Here is an 18,328-nt window from a genome sequence, read left to right on the forward strand (position 1 = left end):
CTGAAGTCCAGAGCCAGGACCTGCAGAGGGGAGAGGCAGGACCTTTGGGTAGGACAGTGGGCTTCTTAGAACAGAATTTGGGAGCAGAGGCCTGGACTGTGGGGAGGAGGCAGAGGACAGGGCCAAGTAGGGCAGCAGATACAGCCACAGTGGGGTCATTCCTAGTTTTGGAACTGTCTCCTCTCCCCTGATTATCCTGGGGGGGCCTGGGTCTCCACAGCACAAAAGCTCCTGGGGTGAAAGGAGTTAACTTATTCAAGGGGGTTTGGGGAAAGGAGGCATACGGTGTCTCTCCTGCCAAAGGGTCCTATGGGATCAGGAGAGCACTGTCCCCCCGGCTCTTGGCTCCATCAGCGCGTGGTCAACCCCAGGGCCCTCCACATGTCCAAGGCCCCTGCCAATCCCAGCCTCCCCGCTACTTCTGACGTTTCACGGGCCATTGTTTGAGGCCTAACTGCCTGCCACAGCGCACCGCTCAGAGCCCTCGCCAGCCATTCCACCCGCTGGTCCGCGGGGCTGCCCAGAGCCGGCTCCCACTGTTCGCGATGGCCGGTGCCAACAGGCAGGCCCGGAATAAACCGGCAGCGAAGGGCGGGCGCAGTCCATCTCAGTGGGCGGCCGATGGGGGTCCTCGTTGTGTGCCTGTCCGCGCGCGTCTGCGCAGACTTGTGAGCCTGGGGGGGTGTCCACAGCTCAGTCCTCAGCGGACTTCAGGGTTGAGGGGGTCATGGAGGTGGCCGGGGCTTTGGCTGGGCGGAGAGGGCGCAGGGGGGCAGGAGCCGTGATGGAGACTCTGGGAGGCCGGGCCGTGTCCCGAGAAGGGCCGGGGCAGGATGCGGGCGGATGGCCTCGGAAGGCCCAGGGCTCGGCACCTCTTCTCTCTTCCCGAGCCGCAGCGTCCTGGAGCCAGACCCTGGGCCTGCCCGGCCCCGAGGCCCCGCCCCCCCTACCCCACCCCCCACCCCGTGCCCGGCTCCCAGCGCAGCTTCCCACCCCACGAGGGAAGAGGGAATCTCGCCAGAGATCCATGTAAAAATAGATGTATTTCTGGATAAGCAGCGAGCCTGAAAAACGGCTGAGCCGGAGTCTGCTCCGCTGACAGAAGATCTATGTACCAAATTCCTCTTCAAAATCTATTTCTCCGGAGATTTATTCTTGCTGGGCTCTGCCGAGCTGGGGGAAGTTCTCGGCATCGGGAGTCCCCTGCTCCACCCTTTCCCCCGAGTGACTGTTTCCCAGCGTGAGCTGTGATCACATTAGGCAGCAGCGGCAGCTCGGGCTCCGGCCAGAGCAGAAAAGTCAAGAGGGATTTGAATGGCAAAAAGGTCATTCTCATGCATTACCCTGGCTGGGTGGGAAGCCGGCGTGATGCAACGTGACACCCATCCTGGCGGCTGAGAGAATAAGTGATGGCTATATTTATGTTTCCATCTAAATGCATGGATCAAAGCAGACACTTTAATCTATTCAACAACGGCCCAAGGATTAAAAAGTTCCAGGCAAATCACACTCTTAAATTGGTAATATATTTTTTCTTGTTACTTGACAAATCATTTTAGAGAGTGACTTCAGGCCGGGTGGGGGACCTGGAGATTTGAACCTGGCTCCCTCCTGGAGAGAGCCCCAGCACCATAGGATGTGACATGAATCTGGTCACTTGCTGTAGTCCCTGAGAATCCTCACACAGGACTCCTGGAGGGGGAGGGGGAGATAGTGGGGAGTATCAGGCCTATGGTCACATCTCAGAATGTGTTTTAACCTCCAAAAAGCCTAGCAGGTGGACATTATAACGACCCCCATTTTACAGACCAGGAGAACCAGACGCATGGCTTGCCCGGGTCACACAATAATAAGTGGGAGAGTGGGAAGCAAAGCTCACCCAACCCCAAGCCCAGTGCTCTTGTTCTGCTGGAGCTGCAATGACAGCAGAGGGCAGCAGAGACTGCTCCGTCAATTGCTCTGTAACTGTTGGCAAGTTCCTTCACTTCCCAGTTTCCTCATCTGCAAAACAGGGATAATGATGGCATCCACCTCCTGGGGTTGTCGTCAGGAGTAAATGAGATGACTCAGGGAAGGCACTTATAGCACGGTGTCTGACACATGGCGAGAACACATGTTTGTGCTGAGCTCTGAAGGATAGGACCAGACAAGAGTGTGTCTGGAGGCTGAGAAAGGAACTCACAAGCATGACTTCTAAGGAATGGTTGAAGGAACTGGGGGCCGCTGAGTCTGGAAGAGAGAAGGCGGCCTCCTAATGTAGGCTGGATTGTGAAGAGAAAGGGAGATTTGATTTGTTCCATGTGGCCCCAAGAGGGACAACTGGATCCTTAAGGAGACTGATGGATTTCAGCTAAAGAGAAGCAAGAACTTTCTGAACACCAGCGTTGGGCAAAGAGGAAACGATGAGCTCAGGATTCTGGGAGGTGTGCCGGTTAAGGCTGGATGAGCCCTTGGTGGTGATGCTATACCAATAGATATATATATACATATATATATATTTTTTAAGGAGTTCTTTGTGTGTATTTCATCATTTAATTCTACTGATTTACGCTTGGCTTAGATCCCCACTAATCTTCAGGTATGCGCTGGATGGAGGCAAAGCCAGCTTTGGGTGCAGGAAGAATTCCTGTCCCCACTAGATATTGGCCAAAGAGGTCTGAGGAGCCGGGGCAGTGCCAACCAACGAAAGAACTGTGCGCTTGGAGTTCGGCAGACTTGGGTTTCCATCTGGCTCCATCTTTTAATATCTGTGTGTCCAGCTGAAAGTCTCCTAATCTCTCTGAGCCTCAGTTTCTCCACATGGGAAACTCTGCAAACTTCCTTCCCTGTTCACCTTTCAGAGGCGGTGTGAGAATAGGGGAGAAGCTGGCCTTGCTGCTGCCTTGGCCTTGGGAAAGGGGCGCTGTTCCAGCAAGGGAAGGGGCGCCGTAGGCACCCCGCCCTCTGGCTGAGCCAGGTCCTTTCCGGGTGCGCGCCGGGTCCGCAAAGCCACCTCCCAGCGGCGTCCCGCTGGTTGCAGGGCGCGTGCGCGAGCGTCCGGGGCGGGGCCTACGCGCTGGCGCGCGGCCAAATCGCGCCATCTGCCTAAGCGGAAATGCAGCGCAGGTGTGAGTTTGGGGGGCAGGTAATTGTTGACGGCTGAGACAGCTCTCCCCGCATATGGTCCTGGGGAGGCAGCAGCGGCCCGCGTGGTCCCCCGCCAGGGCCGGGGCTCTGCGCCCTCCAGCGTCTTCAGCCGGTTCCCGCGTGTGAGCCTCAGAGCAGCTAAGCCAGGGAGGTCAGGGCATTATCGGATTCGCTTTACCAGCGTGGAAACCGAGAACCAGAGGTTAAGTCGCCGGTCCAGACTCCCGGAGCCAGTCAATAGTGGGCCTGAACCAGCCCTCCAGGTCACTCGACTCTTAATTCCATTTTCTCGCGTGACCCGCGGCGCCGTGCGGTTCAGCAAACATTTATGGAGAGCCTTGTGTGAGTCAGGCGCGGAGCTGGGTGAGCTGGCTGCCGGGGGTGCCGACCTGCGCTCTGGCTCTGTTAATGGGAGGGTGCAATTTTAACCCTCCGGTTTGGCCCCGAGGTTCCCAGTCATACCCCACAACCCAGTGTCAGACACCCAGGTACCCGAGGTGTTTCTCTGGACCACAGGTCTGGCCGGTTCACACCTGATGATTTGCTGGGCCAGACTCCTTGGCTTGCCGTGCAAGGCCTTTCTGAATCTGGCCTCAGTCTACCTTTGTGGCTCCATTCTTCCCTGTACCCTCCTGGACCCGTGGGTCTAGCTGCCCAGGTTGACCACCCACTGTTCTACAGCTGTGCTCGGGACCTCAATGCTCCTTTCCAGCCAGGAACTTGGCTTGTCTAAACCTACTGGTGAGTTCAGGCCCAGCTCAAGTGTGACCTCCTCCCTGCAGCTCTCTTTGATTCTCCACCCCTTCCTGATTCTTCCCCATCTACAAATGATTCCTTTCCCTATGCTTCCTGCCCTTTGCACTGGCCTTTGTGATGACACGAGGCTGCATGGTACACAGTTCCAGTGTGGCTCCCCCGCCCCTTACCTGCTGGATTGTGGGCTCCTCAAGGCCTGGGCCTGGGTCTTATTAATCTATGACACCCCCCAACCCCAGGTTGATGCCTGGCCAACAGAAGATGCTCAGGGACACAAAGGAGACGGTGTATGTGAAGCTGTTTGTAAAGTACCACACAGTGCTAATCCTGCTGCTGCTAAAACTGAAAAGTGTTTAAAAGCCTATGAAATAAGGAGGTTCATCTCAACAACCCCCAATTTTTAAGTTATAGATGATTTTCATTATCAACTTAAAATCACAGTAATAACAATAGCTTACCATTTTTTAAAAAAAATTTATTTATTTATTTTTAGCTGCATTGGATCTTCGTTGCTGTGCGCGGGCTTTCTCTCTAGTTGCGGTGAGTGGGGGCTACTCTTCCTTGTGGCGCGCGGGCTTCTCGTTGCAGTGGCTCTCTTGTTGCAGAGCACGTACTCTAGGTGCGCGGGCTTCAGTAGCTGTGGCGTGCAGGCTCTAGAACACAGGCTCAGTAGTTGTGGCACACGCGCTTAGTTGCTCCGCGGCATGTGGGATCTTCCCGGACCAGGGCTCGAACCCGTGTCCCCTTCATTGGCAGGCGGATTCTTAACCACTGTGCCACCAGGGAAGCCCTTCAATAGCTTAACATTTAGTGACCTTTTTGTGCCTGTGAGTATTAGCTATTATTATTATTGCAATAGGAATATATACACATGTACATAATCTTTCCATTTCTCCATATTAATTAAATGATCATTAGGACAATATTGAAATAAATGTCACAAATATTCAAATGTGCTTCAAGAAATTCTCAACAAAATGTTCCCCCGCCAAGTGCTTCTGTGACCCCTGGCTCTCAAGGGCCTCGGTGGATGGAGCCAGTGGTTGTCAGGTTTCCCTGCTAGGTCAGGAGCTAACCCCTGGCTTAGCAGGATACTCCACGTGCTGTGAATTTGTCCCTTTTTCCTAGGAGCGGAACCAGCAGGCCTCTTTTCCTTGCCTTTTGGGACCAGAAGGCGGTGAACCAGGATGGGACATGCCTCTTCATAGAGTCAGACACACACAGGTGTCTTAAAGAGGAACGTGCATCTCTGAGGCTGTCATCAAAATTTTTATTTCAAGTCTGCATGACATGAGGATAGTTGGATTTCTGTCCTGTTGGATTTCTGTCCTTTTGGTGTTTATGGAGGACACAAAAAAGAATTACTCTGAGTAAACAGAGAAGATTAAAGGCCTTCCTCTATGGGGCACACCGTTCATGAGGCAGCAAGCCAGGAGAGTTGTTTCTGGGATTTTGTGATGCAGCTGCAGCCCTGAACCACATCTCATTTCCGAGTTGTTGCCGTTGGGGCTTCTCAGCTTCTGAGTCTTAGCATCCAGAGGCTCTGATCTCAATCCATGTGTATGTGCTGGGAGTGTCCCCGCCAGCACACAGGTGAGTGTGGACGTGCGTTTCTCCCTGTAAATGTGGGTCTGTGTGTCTAAGGTGAGTGTGTGCACCATCTGTGCATGTGGGTGTGTACAGAGAATGTGTATTGGGGTGACTGTGAATCTTTCTAAGGGTACAGATTATATATTATGGATGAATGTGCATTTGTATGCAGGGGTCTGTGTTTTTGAGTGTGAAAATGGGGCAAGGTGTAAAACCTTGGGTGTATTTGGTGTGAACAGGTGTCTGAGTTTGGGAGCATGGGTCTCTGTGTTCACAATGGAGTGTGGATGTGCATTTCTCAGCACGTGCCTCTGCCTGAGTGGGTGGGCGAGAGAGGGTCGTGGGTGAGGGGACACATGTGCACTGCTCATGTGTAGCTCTGCAGACAGGTTCCTGCAGACTCCATATGCCCAGCTCCTGTGGCTCCTCCTGGCTTGGTCCCTTGTGGTTCTGCCTTGCTGGTCCACAGAGAGATCAACACCCTTCAAACCAGCTGCCTCGCTGGCTGTGGCTCACTCTGTTGGTCTCCCAATGCGTGCAGTTGCCATGGAAACCAAAGTAGATCTGTTTCTGTCTGCCACCAGGTCCCTGGGCTAGGGCAGCTGTGGGCCAAAGCCACCGTGGTGAGGGCTGGCTGGGAGGAAGCAAGGAGGGGTCTGGGGGACCCTCTGAACCAGCTTCTCTTCACATCCTCTTGGAGCCTCTTTTCTGCCTCCAAACACAAGGACAGGTCCCTGCTGTCAGACAACTGGGATCAAAACAGCCCTGTAAGACAAGGGCCTGAGCAGTTGACTTTTTCACACACATACAAAATCCTTTCCTGAAAAAAAAAAATTCCACATTACTATGCATGTCGTTTGTATACCATTAATTCAGTGCCTAAAATAAAGCTCTCTCTTTTAGGAGAGAGCTGGTGCTATCTGATAGGAGAACTCTGTACATGCTTTTGTGGCCTGACTTTATAATAGGCATCTGCTCAGGGTTCACTGCATTGGGAGAACTTGAACATAACAGTGTTAAGCATTGAAGAGATCACAGATCCTGTTTAGTTTTGAAAAACTGAGTAGCAAGCACAAACCTAGCTGTGTAAGCAAAGGGCAATACATTGTTAGGGAGACGCATAAAAGTGGCACAGCCATAACGCAAAGCTAGGGGATGATTAATAGGAGAGTTAGGATAGTGGTTAACTCCAGTGGTTAATGGGGAGGGTCACAGGAGAGGGGGCTGGGGAAATGGGGGCTTCTAAGGCACTAATAACATTGTATGTCTTAACCCAGGTAGTGGAGACTCAGGTGATTGTTACTCTTTTCGCAACACATACATATTTATACTCTTCTGTATGTGTGATGCCTGCAATAACAAATCATCCATGCTGAGCTTGTGGCCCTGGCTTGATTCGAGTAGGTGGTAAGAGGCAGCATGGGGTCAGGGGAGGAGGACAGGGTGGGAATCACGCTTTTATGGATGGGTTCTCGAGCTGCCTCTAGCACTGACCGGCCGGTATGTGACCTCGAGGAAGTCTCTCAACTTCTCCCTGCTGCAGTTTCCTTGTCTGTAACATAATGATGAATGCATTGGACTTTTTCAAGTAAAAATTAGTTTTGAGCTTTCTTTGTGTGGGGCACTGTGCTAGGAAACAAAATCATGTACAGATGTCACGGGAGCACATGATGGAGTGAGGTGAGCGCACTGGAAGGGGCTCGATGATGATGATGATGACGGCAGAGGCTCTGGGGGGACAGAGCTGGGAGAGAGACGGCAGTGGAGGAGCTGAGTTTTGAATTGGGTCTTAAATGATGGGCCAGATTTCAAGTGGCTGAGACAGGGAAGGAGGAGATGAGGAAGGGGAGGCTCAGTGCTATCAAGGGGGAGAGGTACTTGGAGAAAAGCTCAGACCTGTGCGGCTGGAGTGCCAGAACTTGGAGGGTGGCTGTGGCGTGGTATTTACAATGAGAAACTCCCCTGATTGGGCTGGAGAGGAAGACAACTGGCCCAGCTGGGGGAAGCGGTAGGGGAGAGGGAGAGGGAAGGTCAAATGCTATTGGCAGTCCCCCTGTCCTGGGTGCAGGTGACCACTTGGTCCCCAGGACCCTGATGCTCAAGACTGTGGGCCCCTGGAGACAATCTGGGCGCCCTCACCCCTGGGCCTCTGCATTGGCCCGGCTGTGAGAAAAGACCCCTCCCTCAGATGAAAGCCTTTGGCCCCTGGGCGCGTGAGGCCTCCACACCCCATACATATCCAGACAAGCCTCATGCAAGCCAGCTGCCGGGATGGGTGTGTGTGGCAGCAACACTCTCTAGAAAGTTCCCAGGGACAGGACAGCACCGGCCAGGATGTCTTGGACAGCCATCAGGTTGGCCTCACACTGCCCTGCCCAGCACCCACACTGGCCTGTTCCCTGTAACTTTGAGTGCGTGGTGATAAGGGAAGGAGGCCTGGATTAGGGACCAGAGAAGCTGGGTCCACATCCTGGCTCCATCTCTTCGGTGGAGGGACAAGTCTCCAGGCTTCTCTGACGGGTCTGAGGTGTCCTTGTCCCCAAAGTGAGGAGTGGACCGGTAACCACACAGGAACTTTCCATGTAGGACAGTTTGCCCCTTCCAGGGGGGGAATGACTCGCTCATCTCTGACCCTCACTTGCTGGGCATCGTTTTCAGGAAACCATGCTGCTTTGTCTTGGTGAAGATGGTATCTTTCGTTGTTGAAGTGAGTAAAGTGTTTTTGATGTTGCAAGAGTATAGCGTCAGGGCTCCAGAACACCTTCTCCCTGGGGGTTGCCTGAATGGTGACTTATTGGAGTGCCCCCTGCAGAAGCAAGGTCACTCGTGTTTGATTGTTCTGGGTGCACAGCACCTGTTGGGCAGATGAGCTTTGTGAGCAAGCTGGGAACTGCAGGCCGCGGGAGGTGGGGGCCAGGAAAACCAAGTAAGAGGGTTTTCTCCTGACTGTTTGCTGCTGAGAATCCAGCGTTGGAGATGGGAGGTCCCCATTCAGGGACCACTCACCCCAGGCAAGTGGTGTCCACCTCACGGACCACGACAACTCCTAGGGAGGGAGTCTGATGCCTATCATTTATGTATCCACTGAACACGTGGTAGGTGCTCAGTATTTACTGAACGAATGTCTTTGGGGCAAATTCAGTGTCACTGATATTCTTGAATTTGATGATTGGTGAAGATATGAGGAGGTAGCCTGGTGGTGTCAGGGGTCCACCGTCACTACTCTTAGCGGCAGAGAGCATGGGATTTGGAAACAGTTAAGGATCTGAGTCCTGGCTCTTATATTTACTTGCTGTTTGACCTTGGGCTTCTGTAATCCTCAGTTTCTTCATCTCCAAACTGGGTGCCTTTAGTACCTGTGCACAGCACATGAAGATCAGATGAGATGAGTCATGTAGAGGGCTCAGCAAATGCCAGTTACTGCTCAGTCCACAGTAGATGGTGGCATGTGCGGTGTGGTCACTGGGGTGAGAGGGCTGCAGTGCAGAGTGGAAGTGGCGGAGGGAGGAGTCTGGCAGGAAGGCAGGTGGGTTCTTGGTGAGGCTTGTTTGTCAGTCAGGTGGAGGGCAGCGGGGTGGTCATCAGGTCAGTGCTGTGTGGAGCTGAGAGTGAGAAAAACAAGCTTGGGTGAAGGGGAGAGCCATGCTTAGCATCAGGCAGGATGTTCACTTGGCCCGCTCATCCCTTCATGCACTCATTCACTCAGCGAAGGTGCGCTAATCATCTAATCATCCACGTTGTTCCGAGCACGATTCTAGGCACCAGGGATACAGCAGTAGCGTAGCGTAGGGACTTACTCTGGTGAAATCCCGTGGAATACTTTTATCATTCAACAAATGTGTTTTGGGGGCATTTGTCCATTGCATGATTTTGTATTTATCTGCCTTGTGCTTTCTAGTCAGTCTTTTTCAGAATGTTCTAACTTCACCTGGGAAGACTATGAAGAAAAGGGAAAAATCTGTCCATGTTTAGATCAGAAGAGATGGGGGTGTGGGGACAGGTCACATCATGAGACTAGGGGGGAGTGGTATTGCAGGTGGCCCAGCCCCACTGGAAGGCCTGGAGGGAGGGGGTTTCCTAGCTTGATGCTGATGGGAAATTCCGGCCAGGAGAGCCGCAGATCCCTCTCCTCCCTGCTCCTGCTCCATCTGTCTGGGACCCTGCATCTCATGGCTGACGTGGCTGTGCCTGGCTGACTCCAGATTTTACCCAGTTCTTGACCATCACTGGCCTTCCCCCCAGCCTATGGCCCCTGAGCCTTCCCCCTAAACTTACCTTGCCCCGAAAATAGCAGTAGCATCAGGACCAGAAAGAACCACACACAGCCCCTTGGAAATAGCCCCTCTCTCAAGGATCAAGATTAATCAAGGCGAGTAGAATTGGCAGTTATGACGATATGGTCCAGTGTGGTGTTCTGGTAAATTCTTGGTTCCTGTCTACAAGGATGCTTTGCTGAGTGGCTTAGGAGATCCCCCCAAGTTGTGGCACATCCACAGGGCATTGTCAGTAACCCTGAGAGCAACACCCCGTCCTGGAGATGCTATATGAGTCAGGGTTCTCCAGAGAAACAGACCAATAGAATATGGAGATTTGTCTATTTATTTATTATATTTATTGGCTCATGCAGTTATAGAGGCCAAGAAGTCCCACGATCTGCCGTACGCAAGCTGGAGAACCAGGAGGGCCAGTGCTATAATTCAGTCCAAGTCAGGAGGTCAGAGAACTAGGAAGCTGACGGTGTAAATCCCAGTCTGAGTCTGAAGGCCCTAGAACCAGGAGCACTGGTGGATGTCCCAGCTCAAGAGGAGAGCAAATTCACCCTTCCTCTACCTCTTTGTTCTGTTCAGGCCCACCCACATTGGTGGGGGCGATCTTCTTTACTTAGTCTACTGATTCAAACACTAATCTCTTCCGGAGACCCCTAATAGACACACCGGAAACAATGTTTTGCCATCTGGGCATCCCTTAGCCCCATCAAGTTGATGTATGAAATTAACCATCACGCATGCTCAGCCCCTCTTCCAACCTGGCCGACAGCCTAGTTGCTAGAACTCACTTTATTCACTCTTCCATCTGGGCCTTTGCTCCAATACCTTCCCCTGTTCTCAGTTTAGCAGAGTCCTACCTGCTTAAGCACTGTGTCAGAAAGAACACAGCCGCTGGAGTGGATGAATCCACCTACAAATCTCAGCTCTGCCCTTTTCTGTATGAGCTTGGGCGAGTCACGTAAGCCCTGGCCTCTGCTTCTTCCTAGGTGAGAGGAATCTTGCAGGAGGATGTAAGGATCATAGGTGATGTGAGTAGTGCCCCTGGCACCTGGCAAAGCCCTCAGCAGATGGCTGGATTCAGAGGCTTTTTTTCCTTTTTGGAAAAAGACTGGGTGTGCCGACCTTATTTTAAATGTAGCTACTAAAAAGTCCACCTCCTCCATGAAGTCTCCCAGGTGACCAGATTGGCCGCCACCCCCCAAACATTGTCTTTAGCCCTGTGCTGCTCCTAGGCCCCAGGCCCTTGGTGATGTCATCTGGGAGGCCAACTCTATTGTATGTTTTAGGGCAGGAGGGAGGGGAGTGTCTTGTCACCTTTACTCCAAGTCATGGAGCACTTACAATACATGGAGAATGTTTGCTGACTTGTGGAGGGTGGGCAGGAGCTGCCTGGGGGAAAAAGAGCTGAGGGCTGGTCCCATGGCCTTGGCAGCCAGGACCTATGCAGGCTGGCTGCTGGGTAGGGGATGGGGAGGGGCCGGCAGCCCCCTTCCTCACTTGCCCCCCGCCCCATCTCCATTTGGGGGCTCCCACTCCCTCTTCCCTGACCTTGTTTCTTGTTGGCTCAGCCCTGTCCTGCTAACGAGCTGAGCCAGCCTCTCTTATGTGCTGACTCAGTCCTGTGGCTCCCGCTTCCTCTGCCCTTGTTTGAAAATGCCAAGTTAATTGCTCTGTAGCTTCAGGCTGCACTGGCAGGGGCATGGCCCCCCTCTCTTCTCCCCTTCCACATGCCCCAGTGGTCTCCAGCCCTGGGCCTGCCCTCTGTGGACAGGGCAGTGGGGCGGGTTGGGGAGAGGGCCAGAGGAGCAGAGAACGGGATGGGCTATCACTGGCCATTAGGGAGAAATGGAGACGGGGAGGGGCTGGCACTCTTGGAGCCTGGTCCCCATATTTCCTGGCCCTTGGGATCTGGGAGATGCCAGCCACTGCCAGGGTGGCCCTGGGAGGGAGAGTGAGAGGGGGGCTGTAAGCAGTGGTGGGTGGCCTCGCAGATCTGTGTCAGAGCTGAGGGCCAGGAGGGCGTGCTTGGGGGGAGAACTTAGACCTCAAACAGGGAGGAAGGAAGGAGTAGAAGGAAGGAAGGAGGAAAGGAATGAAGGAGTGGGGAGAGGAGGAAGGAGGAGAGGGGGGGAGGGAGGAAGGAGGCCAGTGGTGATTCTTGCACAGAGAAACTCTCGCGTAATTCCCACAGGATGAAGCTACAGCTGCTCCATCCAAGGTGGGAATCACAATATTTAACAACCGTGTGGCATCAGCCCTTACTAACCAGATGGGTGCGGGGCCAGGTGCTGGGCAGGGTCCTGGAGGCCCCTGAGCTGTGCCAGAAGTTAACCCTTTGGTTGCTGGGTCTTGGGGAGGTGGGCGAGGGGGAAGAGCAGGGTGTCGGTAGTGAGGGGTTTCAGTATTTTCACATGATGAGCTCCACAGCCTCTTGGTCTGTTTACTCTAGTCTTTGCTTAGTGAGTAGGTAAAAGTGGAGGATGAATGCCAGCCTGGAGCTGACAGGGGAGGGAGCTGACCTCAGTGGAAGTGGCAGAACGCAGACCTGGGTGACGGTGAGTCAGGCGCCCCGTGACAGTCTGAGGGGCAGCGGGGGAAGATGCCCCACGAGGGCCTGCGGGACAGAGGATGGGTGAGGGCAGGGGCTGGGCAGACCTCCAGAGGCCCTGAGGGAGGCCTGGGATGATGCAAGCTAATTCATTTTTTTAAATTATTATGACAAAGACAGAGGAGGACGAAAGAGAGGGGATTAGAGAGGAAGCTCTAACCACCCCCCGCCGGGGGATCGTGAAGGTGTAGATGGATGAAAGACCTCTCTGGTGGGGAGGTAGCTGCCTCCTGGGGGTGCGCACCGTGTTTCCAGGTGGGTTTTCTGGCATCGGCGTCCTTGAAATGACCTGGCTAAGGGGAACAGGCCCTCCTTCCTTTCCTTCCTTCTGCGGGAGCTTAGGGAGGTTGGGGGGTGTGGGGGGTGTCGGGTCGGGAGGGGCAGGAGGAGAGCGGTGAGGAGAGCAAGGAGAGCCACGTAGGGCCTGCCCTCTCAGCTTTGCTCTCCCCAAGAACTGTTTCTGTTTGTCGTCTCCTCTCCAAAAGCGGAGACGTTTTCTGATCATCTTCCAACTTCTAGAACCAGAGGCTTTCTGCAGACTGCACAGCAGGGAGAAAGAAAGGAGGGGAGGAGAGAAGGAGCACGTGAGAAACAGTGGGCTTCCCAAGTAGGGGGACATCTGCTCTGGATTCCAGATCCAAAATGCACCTGGGCGTTAGCGTTAGGGACCCGGGAGACCCATGGACGGGCCAGTTTCAGTGCTTCTTAGGGCCCTGGCGGGAGTCCAGCTGGGGCAGGCCACTTCCCCTCCCCACCACCAGGCACTTTGGGGCCTGCTGGTCACGTGCTTCTCTTCTCTTCCCTCCGTGGGTCTCCAGCCAGTCCGCCGGCTTGATGAATTAGCCCCATAGATATTCCGTAGGGAAAGCAAGGACATATCATATATATCTTTGACAAGTTATTATTCTCCCTTATCAGGATTCGGGTGCATCCTGCACCCGCCATTACTCACACCGCACCCCCGCCCGCCTGGGCCCCGGCGCCAAGCCTGCTACTCGGCAGCGCCCGGCCGTGCGCCCTGCCTGGCGTCTGGGTTGTCGTGTGTGCCTGTGTGTGTGAGTGTGTGTCTGAGAGTGTGTGTGGAGAGCTCCGACCCGTCCTCCAGGCCGGAACCTGAGCAGGAGCCATCCTGGCCCCCTTTAGGCCCAGTTGACTGGACATCCTTCCTCAGGCAGGGGCTGGGCCCAAGACGGACCTGGTGGCATTCTTTGGTTCTCTCTCAGGAGCCAGGAGCAGGGGTTTTGTCCCAAGGAATGTTCTGGTTTGGGCCTCATCCATGTCTGCGTGGTAGGGCTGCGGGGGTTGGGTCTCCACCCTGCCCCTCACCCCCCCCGCCCCCCCCCCCCCCGCCACCCCCGTTCCCTCTGCTGCTGGGCCTGCCCCTGGCTGCGGGCAGGACTGACTGCTCGGCCACCTCCCATCATTCCAAGGCTTCTTGGAGGCCAGAGGGGCCCCTGAGGGCCGACTCCCTCACCCGCCCCTCACCCGCCCCCCGCAGGTGGCTGAGGCCGAGTGGCTGGAGGCCTGGAGGGGCAGCCCTGATGAATGACATGTAAGTGAATATTATGCTCTTAGCCTGGCCGCTGGGCCCCCGATTTGTCATCTTTCACCCCAAGCATTCCCATTTCCCCAGAGGCAGGCTCCATCTTAACAAGTCCTTTACTTAGGAATCTAAATGGGGCCTTTGGAATTGCCGCTGATGCCCTCAGGCCTTGGGGTGGGGTGGGAGGTACCCTCGGGCTGGCTGGTGGGGGCTGGCACCCTGGGAGTCTGCCTGCTTCTGAGGTGGGCGGGTCCCTGCTGGGCTGGGGGTGACTCTGGGACTCCCAGCCCACCCTCCCCTCAGCTGCCGGGAGCTGTTAAGGCCCAGCCCTCCACCGGCTCAGTAGGGAGTGGAGACCTGAGAGGCAGCCCTTCCCCCGCAGGGGTCTTCTGTGCCATCGGTGTCTGCCCTTCCAGCTCACACTGCGCACTCCTGGGAACCTCCCCTTGCCTCCTTTGGGTCCACTGCCCAGCCCCTCAGTGCGCACTGGGTCATGGAGCGGGTGGGAGTGGAGCCTCCCGTGCAGGTGCCCACGGCTGTGTCCTCCCGTGGGCTCGGTGTAGCCGACTGAGCAGGCTTCTGTGCCCAGGCTGTGGCCCAGGGGTCTCTGTACCAGAGACATACATGGCTCAAGCCTGCCGTCAGGGGCTCCCAGTCTAGTGGAGGAGGGCTGGGGGAAGGGAAGACTGATGTCCTGATAAGTATTCTGGGCCTGCAGCTGAGAGGTACCATGTACCCCTCTGGAGATAACTGTCAGCTACGGGGAGGGTGGGAGGAGGGAGGGCTCAGAGCAGCCTTCCCGGAGCGGGGAGCGCTGGGTCGGGCAGGATTTAGGTGAGCAAGGAGAGGAGTGGGTGAGAGCACTGGAGAGAGGGCGCAGGCCATGTTTGGGAGAGTGCTGTGGGTCCCTGTCATTGCCCCGGGGCCAGAATCCTCCTTCCAGGGGTGCCCCCTCCTGGCTTCTAATGCCCCCATCAGCTGGGGAGGGATGGGAGGCGGATGAGGGGAAGAGGGTGAGTGGGAGTCTGACGTGGTTTGGCCTCTTGGGGCTGCATCGTCTAGGCCTCCAAGCTTCAGTACCTGGTAGAGTCTCAGGGGTCTAGTGCTGCCACACTGGGTGTGTAGGTTCCCCTTTTCACTGGGGCTCAGGGCTCTGTACCTGGCCTGGGAAAGTGTGGATGTGTTGGTTGCAGTTAGTCTCAGAGCCACTAGAGGGAAGTCCCAGCCCATGTTTCCCTCTTTCCAGAAAGCGAAGGGCCCAGGTAGGGATGGGAATTGGGGGTGGCGGGGTGCCAACGCTTGTGTCCAGGCTGGGGCTCCTCGTGCTGGGAATGAGGGTGCCTGTTCTGCCGCCTCTCTGGATTAGGGCCTACTACTGCCTGAGCTCCTCAGTGCTGAGTTAGGGAACAAAAAAATCTCTGGAAATTGTGAAGAAATGGGAAAAAGGTATTTTGTTTAAATATTTTAATATGATACTTATTTTAGTACCTTTTACAAAAATGCGTTATGAACATTAGAAGACTGTAGAATACCATGCAGCTGGTGGTCAATGGCACGGTCCTTGATGCCAGCCTTCCTGGTTGGACTCCCAGCCCCACCACCTAATTGCTGAGGTAGAGGTTAAATAACATCTCCAAGCCTCAGTTACGCCTTCTGTAAAATGGGGATTATAGTACTTACCTCGTAGGATTATTGGAAAGACAAACACTGTAAAGGTCACTTAGCACATGCCCATTATATAGTAAGTGTTCAAGCAAGCGCAGCTCTTTCATTTTCATAACAAGCAATTACATTTGATTTAGATGGAAGAGTAAAGGCCCCAAATTTAAAGCAAAACCATTATTTTTCTTTCCGTTGATATTTAAAGAACTCCCCACTACCCAGTAAAGTAAAAGAGTTGGAAGAACCTCTCCCAGCCCTGACAATTTCTAGGCTTTGCGCGGAATGAGTGAGTGCTGATTCGCACCTTAATTTATATCTCACATTTCCTGAGGTGTGATTGCCTGCTGGGCACCCCCAGGGCCCCTCTGGGACGGCGTGCGGACACTTGGGACCCCATCCCCCTTGCCACATAATTGGTTGCTGGCTCTGTGAGCCAGTGGTCCCTGGTCAAGGACCCACCTTGGAACCCTCTAGCTAGTGCTTCTCCACCCCAGTCACACATGGAATCACATTAGTTTGCTATAAAAGCTACCACTGCCTGAGCCCCACCCCCGAGGTTCTGATTCACTTGGTCTGGGGTGGGGCCCAGGCATCAGGGTGATTAAAGGCTACCTGGGCGATGCCACAGAGGATGCAGGTGGGAGGACCAGGTGAAAAAGGTGCCGCTAGCCCCCCAGCCCTATGGCCTCACAGAATTCTGTACAAATTTAGGAAGAGACGTTTGGCTTGATGTAGGAAAGTCCTTTGGGATGTTAGTGAGGGGGCCTGGGTTCTAGTCCTGGCTTGGTGGTTAACTCTGTGCGGGCTTTTTGGTAAGCGCCCTGCCTCCGGGCCTCAGGTTCCTCATCTGTCAAATGGGCTGAGTAGCACCCGTTGGGCCTAAGGAGTCATGTGATGTGAGGATTAGATACGGACATGAGAGTGAGCACGCTTGGAAGTAGTGAAACCAAGATGCAGTTTCTCTCACTTCACTTTCAGAGAAAGGGACTGTATTAGTTTCCTAGGGCTGCGGGAACACAGACCGGGTGGCTTAAACAACAGAAATGTGCTGTCTCACAGTTCTGGAGGCTGGAAGTCCAAGATCAAGGTGTCAATGGGGTTGGCTCCTCTGAGGGCTGTGAGGGGGGGACCTGTTCCAGGCCTACTGGCTTCGATGCCTTCTCATCCTGTCTTCACATTGTCTTCAATCAGTGTGTGCCTGTCTCTCTGTCCCAATGTTACCTTTTTATATGGATACATGTGCTATTGGGTTAGGGCCCATCCTAATGTCCTCATTTTAACTTACCTCTTATCTCCAAATACTGTCACCTTCTGAGGTACTGGGGGCTGGAACTTCGATGTAGCATTTTTAGGGGACACAGTTCAACCCATAACAGGGAGTGAGCAAGTGCCCGAGGGCTTGATTCAGAAAATAGCAGCGGGCTTCCCTGGTGGCGCAGTGGTTGAGAATCTGCCTGCCAATGCAGGGGACACGGGTTCGAGCCCTGGTCTGGGAAGATCCCACATGCCACGGAGCAACTGAGCCCGTGAGCCACAACTACTGAGCCTGCGCGTCTGGAGCCTGTGCTCCGCAAAAAGAGAGGCCGCGATAGTGAGAGGCCCGCGCACCGCGATGAAGAGTGGACCCCGCTTGCCGCAACTAAAGAAAGCCCTCACACAGAAACGAAGACCCAACACAGCCATAAATAAATAAAATAAATAAGTTAAAAAAAAAAGAAAATAGCAGCAAGAACAACACCCCCAAAACCCTGGAAGGGGACAGAGAGGGGGCAGAGACCAGGCTCAGCCTCCACCCCCAGGCAGCCCTCTGCACGGCTCCCTCCCTTTGCCGCTTCACCTGGGGCTGGTTTGCCTTCTAGGTTATGGGTGTGTGGAACAACACATGAGGGGGACAAAGTGTATGTGTTCCAGCTCTGGGGCCACCAGGCACACTGCAGTCCGTGCAGGAGCTGCTTCCCGAGCACGGCCCTTACCCAGTGTGGACGTCCTGAGGGGGTGGTGGTGGGGGGACAGGGGTCTGTTTGGTGGTACCTTTCAGTTACTGAGCAGGCAGGATGCTGCAGGCTTAGCCAGCTCCCCTCCTACCTTGACACTGGCTGGGGAGATGGGGAGATCAGGAATAGCGGGGAGAAAGGGCCTCGTGTAATACTCGGGCCAGGCGGGGCCCAGAGCTTGCAATTGACAAACACAGGGCTGCCTCCCTTCCTCTCTCCCCTCCCTGTCTGCACCCAGGAATCCACCAGGCAGAGGGCGGGGGGGGGGGGTGGTGGTCTGTGGGGAGTGAGCCTGCTGCCGCCAGGTGTGCATCCATATTTATCAGGGGGGAGTCCCTGGGAAGCAGCCGGATGCTGAGCACGCCGCTGGGCAAGGTGTCCGGGCCAGCTGCTCCGTTCGTGGCCAGCCACTGGAAGGAGGGGATTCTGGAATGTCAGCCTGAACAGTGGTACCCTGATTTGAAGTGTTTGCCACTTTCTGTGGTGTAAAGACTCCCACTATGGCTGATTTCGTGCCACGAAAATGAAGTCAAAACGGGCTCACAAATCTGAAAATTTAACATTATGGCCCAACCCCCTTGGTATGAAGAAGGAGCTGAGGCCCAGAGGTGGAATAGCCCAAGGTCACATAGCACGGTGATCAGGGGCTCAGCTGGACTATATTGACAGATTGTGTTGGAGTGTGTCTGTCTTCCTGGTGTCACCATTGAGAATGGGTCCTCTGTGACAGTGGGGCAGGGAGATGAGGGGTGGGCTGGCCATCCAGAGGGGTAGCAGTGGG

General features: G+C 54.6%; 1 long non-coding RNA gene across 8 annotated transcripts in view; it reads left to right on the top strand.

The window, feature by feature from the left end:
* Window positions 1–1,033: 1,033 nt before the first annotated feature.
* Window positions 1,034–18,328, top strand: part of LOC309637113 — a 332,604-nt gene continuing 315,309 nt past the window's right edge. For all 8 annotated transcript variants that reach the window (XR_014250407.1, XR_014250408.1, XR_014250409.1 and 5 more), the window contains exon 1: window positions 1,034–5,475. This is a non-coding gene — a long non-coding RNA (uncharacterized lncRNA). The remainder of the gene's footprint in view (window positions 5,476–18,328) is intronic.

This window comes from Balaenoptera physalus (assembly GCF_965194825.1).
Source record: "Balaenoptera physalus genome assembly, chromosome: 10".
NCBI classification, from domain to species: Eukaryota; Metazoa; Chordata; class Mammalia; order Artiodactyla; family Balaenopteridae; genus Balaenoptera; species Balaenoptera physalus.